Raw genomic sequence first — 15,561 nt, forward strand, 5'->3', positions numbered from 1 at the left:
GTACCCTTAGCGTTTGTTTTTCCAAACTAAATAACCCTAAGTGTAATAACCTGTCTTGGTATTGCAGACCCCCCAGTCCTCTAATAACCTCGGTTGCTCTTCTCTGCACCCGCTCTAGTTCAGCTATGTCTTTCTTATACACCGGAGACCAGAACTGTGCACAGTATTCTAAGTGTGGTCGCACTAGTGACTTGTATAGAGGTATAGTTATGTTCTCCTCATGAGCATCTATGCCTCTTTTATTGCATCCGATTATTTTATTTGCCTTTGCAGCAGCTTCCTGACACTGGCCACTAAATGTGAGTTTGTCATCCACCCATACACCAAGGTTTTTTTCAGTGACAGTTTTGCTCAGTGTTTTACAATTAAGCACATAATTATACATCTTATTTCTTCTGCTCAAGTGCATGAGCTTACATTTATCCTCATTAAAGCTCATTTGCCATTTATCAGCCCAAGCTTCTGGTTTACATAAATCCTCCTGTAATATACAATTGTCCTCCTCTGTATTAATTACCCTGCAGAGTTTAGTGTCATCTGCAAAATTTGAAATTCTGCTCTGTATGCCCCCTATAAGATCATTAATAAATATGTTAAAAAGAAGCGGGCCTAATACTGACCCCTGTGGTAACCCACTGTTAACTGTGACCCAGTCCGAGTGTGCTTGCCCCAAAGGAACAAATGACTTCGGTTGCCAATGACAGATCCTTTGTGTCTGGACGTTGTGGTTGGTTTCTGTGTCTTGATTGTCTGCTGGAATGTAATACACATTAAGTTAATAAAAAAAAAAGAATTACACTCCACCACTCCTCTGACCTATACACACCCCATCCCCTCATAAAACACGTTACCTCCGCTCATTATACAGAACCACTATCCTGGACAAAGTTCTAAAAAAAGCATTAGTGGAGACACGATCACTTACTGAACTGTGACAGAATTTTGGCGACTTTGAGGAAAGAAACAAATTTGAATGTGCTATGTTCATGCCGAATTTGAGATTGGAGAACGTTTTCCAAACAAGTTTGCTCATCTCTAGTTGCCACACCCCAATTTCAACGCCACAGTCCTGACCTGATCAGCGAGTCTGTCTACTCATACAGTGGTTCTATGTCCTATTCCTTCCACTACTGGTGCCCTGGAACCCTTGCACTTGGGAACCCCACTGGTCTGTTGTACTCAGTCCTGCTTACCGTAGGTCCATTACTTTTTGCGATACAAGCTCCGTGGGTTTGGGATTTGGTATCCGATCCAAGAACACTTCAGGGAAAGTCACTCAATCTCATCAGTACTTTTCTTTAGGATCTCGCTATCCCTAGCCTCCATTCACCTCTTCCTGTGGATCACCCCTTTCAGCAGCACTGATCACTATGCACGTCGAACTTGAACTCCCAAACTTCCAGGAAGCAGTCACTTGCCCTAACACTAACTCCATCCCCCTGTGTGCTACTCCCAAACATTTACCCTAGCCTCACTATATCTACTGTCATTATCTATGCTACATATATTATGTCCTAAACTCTAAACTATGACTTATCCTACACAGTACACTACCAACATTATCCATTACTATACATTACAACACCATTCACATGATGACACAATATATTCAGAGATTCAAGACATAATGCACATTACAATGCGATTGGTGTCTTCATGGGTAGGAAAGTGACCGTCCTGTCCACACCTCTTACAATTCTTTGCTTTTTTCTAGGAAGGCATCATGGATTAGAGATTATATCTGATATATATATATATATATATATATATATATATATATAAACCACCGCACAACCAGCTCTATCCTCACCTACTGTATCCTCACCCATCCCTTGTAGATTGTGAGCCTTCGCGGGCAGGGTCCTCTCTCCTCCTGTACCAGTTATGACTTGTATTGTTTAAGAGTATTGTACTTGTTTTTATTATGCATACCCCTCCTCACATGTAAAGCACCATGGAATAAATGCCGCTATAACAATAAATAGTAATAATAATAATAACATTGCAAACGGGCTGCAGCATTTAGGAGAAAAAACATATTTGGAAGCGCCGTCGCTGAGTTTCCAAGTAAAACATAATTGACTGCAATGCAGGAGAGAGTCTCTGATTCATGATGCTTGTTGTTTGTGCAGCATGAATCATGCGACAAGTTCCCTCTAATGTGAATATATTAAATTTCCAAGTTTGTTGTAGTCTATGTAAGCCTATTAGGTTCCACAGTTACATTAGATAAGTGGTGTAATCTGTATATTTTACCCCACTTGGACACAATGACATGCCGCCATGCCTACCTCTGTACACGTATACATTGTACCTGCTGCTGATGAGTGACAGCATCTGTCAGCACTAATGATGTAATCAGATACCTGCTGCCTCCTTAGTTACAAGGTGATCATAAGATCAGCCCTTTCCATGAACAAGATGCTTCTGTATTAGGTGATTAGTATCTTGATAACAGCCTTGAATGACAAGTAGGTATCTATAGACATAGACCTCAGGCTTCGGTGTAATATTCCATGATGTTGAAGACGTATATTGGCTTGTGAGCATTTTTTGTTAATTGCTTGAATTCCAAAGTGTTACCTTGAGCTGCACATTAATAAACTGGTGGCATCCATTCCTTGCGCTATATAACCCCTTCTCCACCATTCTTCAGGCTTTATCAGCAGGGGTCGTTGATTGAAAAATTAAGAAAAAACGATGCAGAAGTGTTTTATTTCTTGCTCTCTAACATGTAATTCAGGAGGCAAAGACCTCACTCTGATGACTTGATTATAGTGAAGCCTCATTTACTGTAACGGTGCCAAGCTTCATCCTGAAAAGGGATTGTATTGGCAGCACATTCTTAGCCACCCCCCGCTAATATCACAAAATAAGCTAATTACATACAGTATATACTAATGACATGCATAGAGAATGCAGGTAGCAATGATCAGATGATTGCAGGGTTTGGCTTAAGCTAGTTTCACATTTGTGTTAGAATCCGAAGCGTTTAATCCGCAACCGCAAATGAAGGAAAAACCGCATGGAAACGCGTACAAACGCAGCATTTTTTAGACGCATACGGTAACGCATGCGGTTTAAAAAACGCGGAGTTTTCATGCTTTTGCATGCGTTTTGCATGCGTTTGCGTTTTTTGTGCGCATGGTGGAAAATTTTATAGGAGAAAAATCTAGATAACCAGACACCGCCAATGGGACTACAGAGGGCGTGTATTATGGGATATCTATATATAGACCCTAGAACTGCTGAAATCTTAACAGTGTGCTACTGTATCCTGTGTCATGATGGATCTTCGCATGGTAAGCTTTTATTTCAACCTGGATTTAAGCATCAAGCTGTTTCTTGCCTGTGCGTTTGCTTGGGAGCAACAAAGAAATCGAGAAAGACAGAGAAGGACACGGCGTCGGCGTTTTTGGCGACACCCCATTATCGAACTCCGGGAGAGCCGTGGAGCCTATGACACTCTATATGGCGAGCTTAATGCCAACCTGGACAAATTCCCGGAATATACCCGGATGTCGCAAGACTCTTTTCGGGATTTGCTTGGTCGTGTCCAAGGAGCCATCTGGAGACAGGACACCCAGCTCCGTAGAGCGATTCCTGCAGAGGAACGTCTGCTGGTTACATTAAGGTACGTAATAATTCAAAACAAATGCCAGTCATAATTATTGTTGGTCTGACATGTATTCTTCGTATTTTCCTTTATGTCTTTAGCAGAACAACCCCATAAATAGAATTGATTGTAATTTATTTTTTATTTATTTTATTACAGATTTCTGGCAACCGGAGAGAGCTTATCATCCCTCCACTTCCAGTACCGGCTTGGAATTTCCAACCTGTCTAGAATAGTTGCGGACACCTGCCTAGCTTTGTGGAACGTTCTCCGGGATGAATTTATACCCATACCCACCGAGGACATGTGGATGGGAATTGCAGAGAAATTCTGGAGTGTGTGTGATTTCCCCAACTGTTTGGGTGCAGTGGATGGAAAGTACATACGCATTATCAAACCCGCCAGAACTGGATCAGAGTACTTCAACTACAAAAAATATTTTTCTGTTGTGCTCATGGCAATAGCAGATGCGGACTGTCGCTTCATCTTCATGGACATTGGAGCTTTTGGCTGTGGCAACGATTCCCAGACTTTCAAGAACTCGGATATGGGCCGACGTGTGTATGGCAAAAATTTTAATTTTCCATGGCCACGACCTCTCCCCAACACTCAAGGCCCACCGATGCCATTTGTTATGGTTGGGGATGAGGCCTTTCAGATGTGTGAAAACCTACTGAAGCCATATTCCAGTCGGGACTTGAACCACACTAAAAGGATCTTTAACTGCAGACTGACCAGGGCCCGAAGAACAGTAGAGTGTACCTTTGGGATTCTAGTCTCAAAATGGTGCATTCTTGCAACAGCCATTAATCTAAAAATGGAGACAGTCAATGAGGTGGTCAAAGCCTGTGTGGTTCTCCACAATTACATAATGGCTAAGGAGCGACCCAACATTGAACTGGATGAACCAGTTGCAAACCCATTGCCAGATTACCAGCATCACCTGCTGCGGTAAACTGCTGAAGTTGGCCACATGCGGAACCAATTTGCTGCCTTTTTTTGATTCTGATATTGGACTTGTGGCATGGCAGGACAATATTGTGTAAAATGTCCTGTTGGGTTTGGGTCTGTACCAGTTATGTTTTAAATGTTACTAATATTTGTGGTTAAGAAACTACGTGTTTTGTTATCTTGACCGTGTCTCCTATGTATTTCCTCTACAAACCACTTAGGTTGTTAGTGGTAAGGTTGTTGACGTCATTGCGTCCTGATTCTGTTCTGCAGTATCTATTGAACGCAGACTGAAGAGACGATGGCTGTTTAATACAAAACAGATCTATACTCAACAAGTCAGGTGTCAGAAATAATGAATTCATGATGCGCGTATAACAGCCTCATGAATTCACTATTTCTGACACATGTCCACGTGAGTATAGATATGCCTTGTATGACCTCCATCGTCCCTTCACTTTGTGTGAAATAGACTACGTACACAGAAGAGAAAATGGAGGTTATACAAGGCAGTTCTCTACTCATCAGGTCAGGTGTCCTAACTAATGAGTTTTTGGACACATGACCTGTTGAGTATAGTTCTGCTTTGTATTGCCGCCATTTTCTCTTCAGTCTGCAACACAAAGTCACAGAGTAAGCAGAAGGAAGAGATTATGGAGAAAATACAAGTATTATTTTTTGGGGGCCACCTCATATCTCTATACCAAACTCACACAAAGCTGCAGTGTTGTACTTACTAACTACTGGAGCTATGAGGTGGCAAAAAAATAAAGTGTGCTGCGCAGTGTTTTATTCTGCGCACGGTGTGTGTGGCCGGCGGCGAAATACACAATTAACTAAACATTATTGGGGGCAAAACACATTATTATTTATTTTTGCACAAAAAAATTAACTGCGCCTGCTTGGGGTAGAGTGCCGGAAATGGGGGGTATGTAGCTGTGAAGCTTGACTAACTGTGGACGATGCAGGGGTGGCAGGAGAAGGGGCAATTAAATTACTGGGGTCTGGCAGTTTGGGGATGGGGCTTGACGCATGAGAGGGCAGAGACACACTGGAAGGGTGAGACAAACCAGACATTACAGACAAATTGGGAGGTGAGGGGGAGGGATAGCGATAGTCCTCTGTTTCTTCTTTCCTTACCCTTTTTGGGATCGGCGCTGCGGTATGGGGAGCCTCATTGGGCTCATTTCTAGTGGCCTGGCCATGGTGGCCGACCTGTCAGGGTCCGTGTGACGCTGCATGGTTGTGGTGGTGGGGAAGGCCATACCAGGGTCCGTGTGCCGCTGCTGCATGGTTGTGGTGGTGGGGAAGGCCTTTCCAGGGTCCGGCTGCTGCTCCTGCATGGTGGTGGTGGGGAAGGTCATGCCAGGGTCCAGTTGCTGCTGTTGCTGCTGCTGCATGGTGGTGGCAGTGGAGGAGGTCCAAGCAGGAGCAGCAGTTGGCATGGTGGTGGCGATAGGCTGTCCAACAGCACTCGGCATGGTGATGGTGCTGTAGTGGTGTCTGGCAGTGCTTGGAATGGAGGTGGCTGTGCAGTGGTATGCAGCAGAGCTTGGCATTGAGGTCAAGCGTGACAGTGCTGGCACAGGTGGATATGCCGCCACTGTCTGCTGAAAATACCAACTCTGCTGCATAGCCTGCACATAAGCAGCATTGCAGGCCTTCATGACACTAAGCTGGAGATCAGGAGTAAGGTGTTCTGACATGCCCTGTTCAACTTGATTAAAAAATTGATGTGCTGGCCTCTGGAGGTCGGCTTTCACTTGGTCAAGGCTTTTGGTGAACTCCTGGATACGTGTATTCATATGGCTAATGGCAGTATCCAGTCGGTCACCATCACCTTGAGTCCATCATGAAAGACCGAGTTCAAGTGCAAAAACTCGGGCACGAGTGACCTGTCCGAGGCCCTCTGCCGCTGCCGGGAACAGCCCAAAAGAAAAAGAGGCAGAGGACTGGGACAGGGGAACACCTGATGGATCAGCTTCCTGGTCTCCAGTCTGTGTGGCAGGCCCACTTGCTGCAGTGCTGCTGGAAGGCTGGGACCGGTCTGTGGCTGTTTGATGAAGGACCGCTCCAGAACCAGGGTCAAGAGTGCTGCTCCATGTGCTGTGAAAAAAGAAGAAAAAAAACACATTACTACCAAACATTTACAAAAGTTAAGCGCCAACTCCTGTGGAATAGAAACATACAGATTAAGGCAATACAACACAACCTAATACACCAAAAAAATTATTACGTTCTCTGGGCAAGGACCGGTCTCAAAAATACCAGAATGCGGTGGTATTTATATTTTTGGATCCTTGCTCCAGAACCACTACGAACTCGGCTCTCTTGACGAAGGTCCTTGTTGAAGCGATCCTTCATCGAACGCCAACGTGTTTTGACTTTGAGCACTGTTGAAAAAACAAAAAAGAATGGTTAGACAATGGACTTTTGGCCGTGATCACACAACTGTGTGTGATGAGAGAAACTCCTGAGAGTTTCTCTCATCACACACAGTTGTGTGATCACAGCCAAGGTCACAGCTGCATCACACTGCATTGCAATACTTACAAAATGCATTTCGGACTCGAGTCGGGGTGTTGTCCCAGCCATCCCACATCGCTTTGGCCACCTCATTCCATAGTCGCCGGATTGTCACGTTGTCCGAGTGCTGCGGAACCCGGGTGTCCCACAACGGGACTCGCTCATGGACCAGGGAGATTAGGAGGTCCTTTTTAATGAGGTCCTCATCCCGTTCTGGAACCTAAAAAATAAATAAAGACATTAATGTTGGATACATTAACAAAAGGAAAAGAAAGAAAACAGAGACAGAAAACTGCCATGAATATTGAAAGTCAAGAAACAAAAGAAAAAGGGAAAGAAAGAGGAAAGGAAAGAAATGAACACCCAATAGTAAAGTGAGGATACAATAAACAGTCAGCCACGTATACGTACAGGCTGCCACCTTGCCACCCGACCGTGACCCCGCTGCTCCCGCTCATCCTCTGCCGCAGTGGAAGAAGCGATCCAAAAAAAGGAAAACAAAATTGTCATATGTGTAGATGTGACAGTGAATACTTACCAATCTGAGGAGGTGAGTACTCACTTCACTGACATGTTCGGCTTGTGCAGGCTCCTCAGAAAAAGAAGATGACATTCTGATGCACGCAGAAAGAAAGAAATGGCAGAAATTAGGACATAGAGACAGAAAATAGAAAATAAAGACATTGGCTAGGATATACTCACATTGTTCAGAGTGTAGATTCCTTCCTGTGTCTGGTCTGCTGCGTCTGCTCTTGTTCCCAGTCTGCTGAGTAGTGACCTGCAAATGTCCACTCCCTCCGTTTATCAGTTTGTATGTGGGGGGTGGCTAATCAGTGTCTAGACATGTTTTCCTGTGGTGCCACGCATGCGTTCACATAGACAGCAATGCGTTTTTTTGCCGTATTCCTTTCGTAACAACCGCATACGTTTCTAGGTGGCAAATTGACGTCTCTAAAATTACTACATGTAGCGCTACCACGCCAAACCGCAGACGAAACGATGCATGCGTCGTCAAACGCGGCAAAACGCAACCGATCGCAGACACATGCCTCCCTAATGTTAAATATAGGAATACACGATGTATGCGGATAATTGCAGAAGAAACGCTGCGTACACAACCGCAAATGTGAAACCAGCATTAAGTTGTTCTCTCTTAAGGTACCGTCACACTAAACGATATCGCTAGCGATCCGTGACGTTGCAGCGTCCTGGATAGCGATATCGTTGTGTTTGACACGCAGCAGCGATCAGGATCCTGCTGTGATATCGCTGGTCGTTGATTAAAGTTCAGAACTTTATTTGGTCATCAGATCGCCGTGTATCGTTGTGTTTGACAGCAAAAGCAACGATACCAGCGATGTTTTACAATGGTAACCAGGGTAAATATCGGGTTACTAAGCGCAGGGCCGTGCTTAGTAACCCGATGTTTACCCTGGTTACCAGTGTAAAATGTAAAAAATCAAACACTACATACTCACCTTCGCGTCCCCCGCCGTCCGCTTCCTGCACTGACTGAGCGCTGGCCGTAAAGTGAAAGCACAGCGGTGACGTCACCACTCTGCTGTTAGGGCCGGCACTCAGTCAGTGCAGGAAGCGGACGCCGGGGGACGCGAAGGTGAGTATGTAGTGTTTGTTTTTTTACATTTTACACTGGTAACCAGGGTAAACATCGGGTTACTAAGCGCGGCCCTGCGCTTAGCAACCCGATGTTTACCCTGGTTACCCGGGGACTTCGGCATCGTTGGTCGCTGGAGAGCTGTCTGTGTGACAGCTCTCCAGCGACCAAAGAGCGACGCTGCAGCGATCGGCATCGTTGTCTGTATCGCTGCAGCGTCGCTTAGTGTGACGGTACCTTTATAGTGTAAGTACACAAAGAAAAACAAAAATCTGTATTTTACCATTTATTTATGAAAGAAAAGTCCCATATAGCCTGGCTAATGGGGTTTTCTTCTTCTGATAAACATGGAATTCTGAGGTTTCTTGGTCTTTAAGGAAAACTGATTTGCAACAAAAGGAATATCATTATAGATTCCATATGAGTGATCACCCTGGTTTTATCGAGTGCTTCATAATGACTCCTAAAGTTGGGCATCGGAAAAGTCTCGGTGCTTTTGTGTGGACCATTCAGTCCGAGGAAACAATTGGACACCTGAACTACTCCATAGACTGTCATAGGTGTGAGTGCTATCTGTGAAAAAAACAGAACATAGAACTCATGCGAGAAAAACTGCCAAGCATCTGTGCTATTGAAATCACTAAGTGTCACGAGTGTGTCACACAAACCTTGTAGATCCGAGGGTAGAAGATCATTGTGAATCGCAGATCTTCCATTTAGCTTGTGTGTTTGGATCCCTTATTAAATTAATTTGGTTTTCTTTGGTGCTGAAGAGGTTAACAACCCTTTATATGCTGGTCAGAAACATACAGTTCCATTTCAGCTGTTTCTGATCTGGTCTTTAACTCTTCCTATAAAACTTGGCCAGACCCTCTCTGTCCTGCCAGTGAAATCTCTGCTGAATAGGAGTTGTTTGTTGCTATTGGAAATTCATCTTCCTGCTCTGTGTGCTTAAGCGTTAAGTGTTTTGGAGAGAAATTGTTGCAGAGGTGTTCTGTTGTATGTGTGTATTTATCTGCTGGTCCCTATTTCCTGTTTAGTTTATTCCTCCCTGTCCCTATCCCTATCCCTATCTTCCTTTCTATTGATGATTAGTGCTTTTGTATGATAGAGGGTTTCTGTTTGTCTTTTTCATATTACATTTCTATCCCAGGCTCCATGGTGTGGGGGAGGGGACTGACCAAGGATAAGGCTGGTTTTACACTTGCCGTGATTTTGAGGCCCGTTTTTGCGGCCCCAATAGATTTCTATGGGGCCGCAAAAACGGGCAGCAATAATTCCACGCTGCGCCTTGCGCCGTATGGCCATGAGGGCCGTATTTACGGCCGTGAAAAAAGATCGAGCTTGCTCGATCATTTTCACGGCTTACGGACACGGCCTCCATTGTAAATCAATGGGGCTGCAAAAACAATGGAAGGATGTTTTCCAGTGCGCCGTCACTTCTAGTTTTGCAGGCCGACGTTTTTTTTCCCCCAATACTTTTGCTATTATTATTATAGTTGGGAACCTGGAAAACGGCGATCCGCAAGTTTTTTTGGGTCCATTATTGTGACAGACTTTGAAAATTGGGGCAATACGGCCTGCAAGAAAGACCCGCAATAACGGGCCGCAAAAAACACGGTATGTGTAAAAGAAGCCTTAACAGGAACATAGCGAGGTCGGAGACTCGAGCCTCTCTAACATCAAAAGAACCCCTAGGGACAGTTTGAGGCCTCCCTCCACTACCTAATACCATCACAGCATGACACCAAGCTTTTATTCTCAAGTGATTATAGCCATAAAGAGTTTTCCCTTTCTGGTGTGTCTGCTTCACTTTCTGCACTATTACCAAGGCTTAAATCACAATCACCGCCATTGACTTGATCAGTCTCGATCAGCTTAAACCTGGATCTCTTATTTCTCCTTTTTAGCAATATTTTTTTCCCCATAATGGACTTGAACCTGTGATTGTTTGATTATACTGTATATTGCAATACTTTGCAGAGTTCTGGGAGCAATGGGTGCCCAAACGGACAAAAACGCACCACAGTTGCATTTCAGGGGTTAAACAGCAGCAGTTCAAGCAAGCTATGATGTCTGGTATAAGAAGCAGGTGCTGACTGTATAACACAGCTGGACTCATGGAATAGGAAGGGATTAATGTTGTCAAATGATTCCCAGTATCCTGCTCACATAATGAGGATAAACACTGCCAATTTTGTTACAAGTCTTCCTATATCAAGATAATGGTTCTACTGCATTTGGCCGATTGTATAAAGTGGTTTAAAAAAATAAAATATTTGATACTCACCCCAGCTGAACCCTACTCTGCGCTTTACTTTCCAGTTCTGTCGTCTCAACATGCAGGGAAGCAAATCACTAATCCGGTCTCAGCCAGTGATCAACTGAATACATATTCACTGTGTGTTAAGAGAATGTGTAGACCAGCAGGAACCCGGTAAGTGTTTAAAGAGAACCTGTCATGTGAAAAAACACTATGAACCTGCAGATATAGGTGTAATCCGCAGGTTAATAGAATTCTGAACCTGCCCGGCATAGGCACTTAGACTCCACTGCTGGGAGGAAATTCAATTTATTCCTTCCGGCAGCGTTCAGATTTCAGTCACGGTGCCAACACTCTTTGTATGGAGAACGGCGGTGGTAGCCGCGCCCCCGGCACTGACTGATAACCGGCTCTAATGACGAGTAAGCTGTCATTCAGTGCTGGGGGCACGGTTACAGCCGCCGCTCTCTATGCACAGTTCATTTCCTCCTGCCAGCGGGGATCTAAGTTCCGGCGCTGTGGATTAACACCATATCTTCATTTTTTTCACGTGGCATGTTTAAAACTAACAGCAAATCAGTAAGAGTATCGCTTTTTTTTATCATCTGAGCCCTTTTCAAAGAGTGTTTTCTTCTCTGGATGACCCCTTTAAGTGCTTTTTCTGGATTAATTTCTGTATCTAAGTTTAGCTTAGGCCGGTTTCACACGTCAGTGATTCCGGTACGTGAGGTGACAGTTTCCTCACGTACCGGAGACACTGACACACGTAGACCCATAAAAATCAATGCATCTGTTCAGATGTCATTGATTTTTTGCGGACCGTGTCTCCGTGTGCCAAACACGGAGACATGTCAGTGTTCGTGGGAGCGCACGTTTTACACGGACCCAATAGAGTCAATGGGTCCGCGTAAAACACGGACCTCACACGGACATTCTCCGTCTGGGGTCCGTGTGCGTGCAGGAGACAGCGCTACAGTAAGCGCTGTCCCCCCCACATGGTGCTGAAGCCGGTATTCATATCTTCCCTGTAGCAGCGTTTGCTGTAGAGAAAATATGAAGAATAGTGTTAAAAATAAAGATTTAGGTGTCCGCCGCCCCCCACCCCCTGTGCGCCCCCCCGCTGGTCAGAAAATACTTACCCGCTCCCTCGCTCCTTCCTGGTCTGGCTGCGCCTCCTACTGTATGCGGTCACGTGGGGCCAATCATTTACAATCATGAATAGTCGGCTCCGCCCCTATGGGAGGTGGAGCCACATATTCATGACTGTAAATGATCGGCCCCACGTGACTGCATGCAGGAGAAGCCGCGGCCAGACCAGGAAGCAGCGAGGGAGCGGGTAAGTATTTTCTGACCAGCGGGGGGGGCGCACAGGGGGTGGGGGGGCGGCGGACACATGGATCTTTATTTTAAACACTATTCTTCATATTTTCTCTGCAGCAAACGCTGCTACAGGGAAGATATGAATCGCAGCTTCAGCACCATGCAGAGTGGGTACCACACGCTCCGTGTGGTACCCACTCGCCATACGGGCGGCACACGTGTGCCGCACGTATGGCCTCCGTGAGTTCCCAGGCACACGGACACGGATAACTCCGGTACCGATTTATTCCGGTACCGGAATTATCTGGACGTGTGGGACAGCCCTTACAGAGTAGAAACCAATCAGCATGAAGAAATATGAGGTATGCAATGATCAGTGAGATGTAGTCAGGGCCCACTCTTAGAAATATCCCTGTAGTGGACCACATTTGGGGTACTGTCCGAGTAGGAATGAGGAAACACTTACACATACCATTGCAATGCACATAAGTCTTGCATGACACCAAATAACAGACGTTACTGTCCTCTGGCTGTGATAGTAATAATGTGTATGTTGTCCCACTTTGAAGTGACCACCTCTGAGAGGGAATAAAAGCTCAGTTTAGTCTTCCTGTCAGAACCCCTTATCAGTGGCCATGTGCCAATTACAGGCAGCAACAACATAACTGTGTTCTCTGTTATGTGCCCACACCTGTCCATAAAGAGACATTGTCAAAACCACTAATGTGTTTCTCATGTGTGTCTGCATGGGCTCCAGAGAGTAACCACTTGCTAATTAAAAGAACAACCCAGCAGTTAAAGCCATAGCCCCCTCCGTCCTCGTGTGTCTGCCACCGCTCTACTCTAACTTGTTCCTTTCAGGCCGCAGGCTACCTCGGGGCAGATGAAAGAATCTTACAAGTCACAGAGAAAATATTTATTTAAAAGGCATTTTATTTTAAGGAAACTTAAAACAAAGGCGAAAACTCTACAGGGAGCACCTGGCTATTATTAGTTGTAGGAGCAGAATGCGCTTTGGTGGCAAATGTGAACCATATGGATGTATGGAAACTCATGAGGAAAGCAGCAATTGTCCATTGTAAGATTTATTATCCAGTTTACTACATATCAAGTAGCTGCTTTCCAGATAAATTCATTTTTTCATTTCATGCATATTGAATACTTAGGTTGTCCACTACTTTTTGATTGATGACCTACCCTTAGGATAGGTCATCAATGTCTGATCGGCTGGGGTCCGACACCCGGCACCCCCCAATCAGCTGTTATCGGTGTCATTGGCTGCCGCTGGCCAGAGTTACTCACTTGCGGAGCTGGCCATCTTTTGATAGTGGCCGAGGCTTGGTGCTACATATCCATCTCCTATTCAAATCAATAGGAGGCAGATGTATAGTACGCTGCAGTGGTCACTATTAGTGATGAGCGAATATACTCGTTACTCGAGATTTCCTCAGAGTATTTTTTAGTACTTGGAGGACACCCTAGCGTGCTCGGGAAATCTCGAGTAACGAGTATATTCGCTCATCAGTAGTCACTATCAGAAGACGGCCAGCTCTGAAAGTGAGTAACTCTGGCTGACTTCCACCGATGACACCGATAGCAGCTTATTGGTGAGTGTGCCGGGTATTGGACCCAGGCCAATCAGATTTTGATTGCCTATCCTAAAGATAGGTCATCAATCTAAAAGTAGTGGACAACCTCTTTAATTAAAGGGCCGGCTGGGCCGGTGGGGAGAGAAATATTCCCCAGAGCTGCTCCCCTGGCAGCTGTACAGGGCCACATGTGCACCTGCTGCTTTATTGGTAGGCCCAGGACTGCACCTTTAAATGTGTATGTAAACTGTGCATGGCCACGACTGGTAAAGTTACATCACACAGAGCACCCAAAGAAGCTGCTGGTGGCAGCATCAGTGACTAGCGCTGATGTCACTGATTCTGCACTCCCCCGCAGCCTGACCCACGGTGAGCTCTAGAGCATGGGAAAATGCCAGTTCATTTTCCCACGCTCAAGAGTTCACCGCGGGTCAAGCTGTGAGTCAGCGCAGCATCAGTGATGTCACTGCTAGTCACTGATGCTGCCGCTGGCAGCTTCTCATTCATTCATCAGTGGTTTACAGCTGGGGCAGTCGCATTAGCACCGCTCCTGCTTGTAAACTGTATATCTCCTAGATATGGATTACTGCGTGGGACAGAACGCCGGCAGGTATGGTATATTGTTGGTTTGTTAGTTTTTTCATTATTACAGGAGATCGAGGGCGTCGCATGGATTAGCAGAATAATAAAGATGGCAAACTGTGTTTAGTGTTTTATTTCATTAAAATACTTTATTCTGTCTGTTTTTTTATTTAACCCTTTACCACTATACCACGTCTTATTGACACCTCTCCATTACTAACCCGGGCTTGATATCACCTTGCAAAGGTGACATTAACCCCCAAACTATTACCCCATTTGCACCATTAGAGCGCAAGTGGGAAGAGCAAGGCTAAGTGCCGGAATTGGCGCATCTTACAGATGTGCCTTTTTTGGGGCGGCTGAGTGCTGATGTTTTTGAGCCGGGGGGCAATATCTATGGTCCCTTCCTAGGGTATTAATATCAGCCCACAGCTGTCTGCATAGCCTTTGCTGGTTATTAATTATGGGGAACCCCACATCATTTTTTGGGGGGTCCCCCATTTTAATAGCCAGTAAAAGCTAAGTATACAGCTGTGAGCTGATATTAATAGCTGTGGAGCTCCATGGGTATTACCCCCTTCCCAGGCTATAAACATCTGCACCAGTCGCTGGCTTTCTCTCTGCTGGTTTTGAAAATTGCGTCGGAGCCCATACCATTTTTTTCCATAAAATAATCTTTTATTTATTACATACATATCCCCTAATTTGCACACACCCTGTACTAATTTTATTTGTCACTGACATCTATATATCTACCTATTCTATATGTATTTACTTATGTAATCCATCGCTTCTATCCAGTCAGCTCTTGCAGTGAATTTACAGAACCCGGCAAATTACTGGCTATTCTTCTATCTATCTCTCTATCTATGTAATATAAATACATATATATGTGTGTGTTACTGACGTGTGTATATATATATTCTATGTTTTCTATTTTAACATGTCAGTGTGATTTTTACAGTAGTCGCATAGGATTTGTCAGCTTTTCAAAGGACACCGGTGTGTAAAAAACGGACAGCACTCGCTTGGTGCAAGCGCTGTGCGTTTTTGTCTCGCATCCATTGACTTGCATTGGTGAGTCTCATCCGAGATACGC

General features: G+C 45.0%; 1 long non-coding RNA gene across 1 annotated transcript in view; it reads right to left on the bottom strand.

The window, feature by feature from the left end:
* Positions 1–15,561, bottom strand: part of LOC143793760 (uncharacterized) — a 71,730-nt gene that overhangs the window by 40,560 nt on the left and 15,609 nt on the right. Inside the window, exon 2 of the long non-coding RNA XR_013220245.1 lies at positions 621–753. This is a non-coding gene — a long non-coding RNA (uncharacterized LOC143793760). The remainder of the gene's footprint in view (positions 1–620; positions 754–15,561) is intronic.

The sequence above is a fragment of the Ranitomeya variabilis genome, chromosome 1 (genome assembly GCF_051348905.1).
Source record: "Ranitomeya variabilis isolate aRanVar5 chromosome 1, aRanVar5.hap1, whole genome shotgun sequence".
Classification (NCBI taxonomy): Eukaryota; Metazoa; Chordata; class Amphibia; order Anura; family Dendrobatidae; genus Ranitomeya; species Ranitomeya variabilis.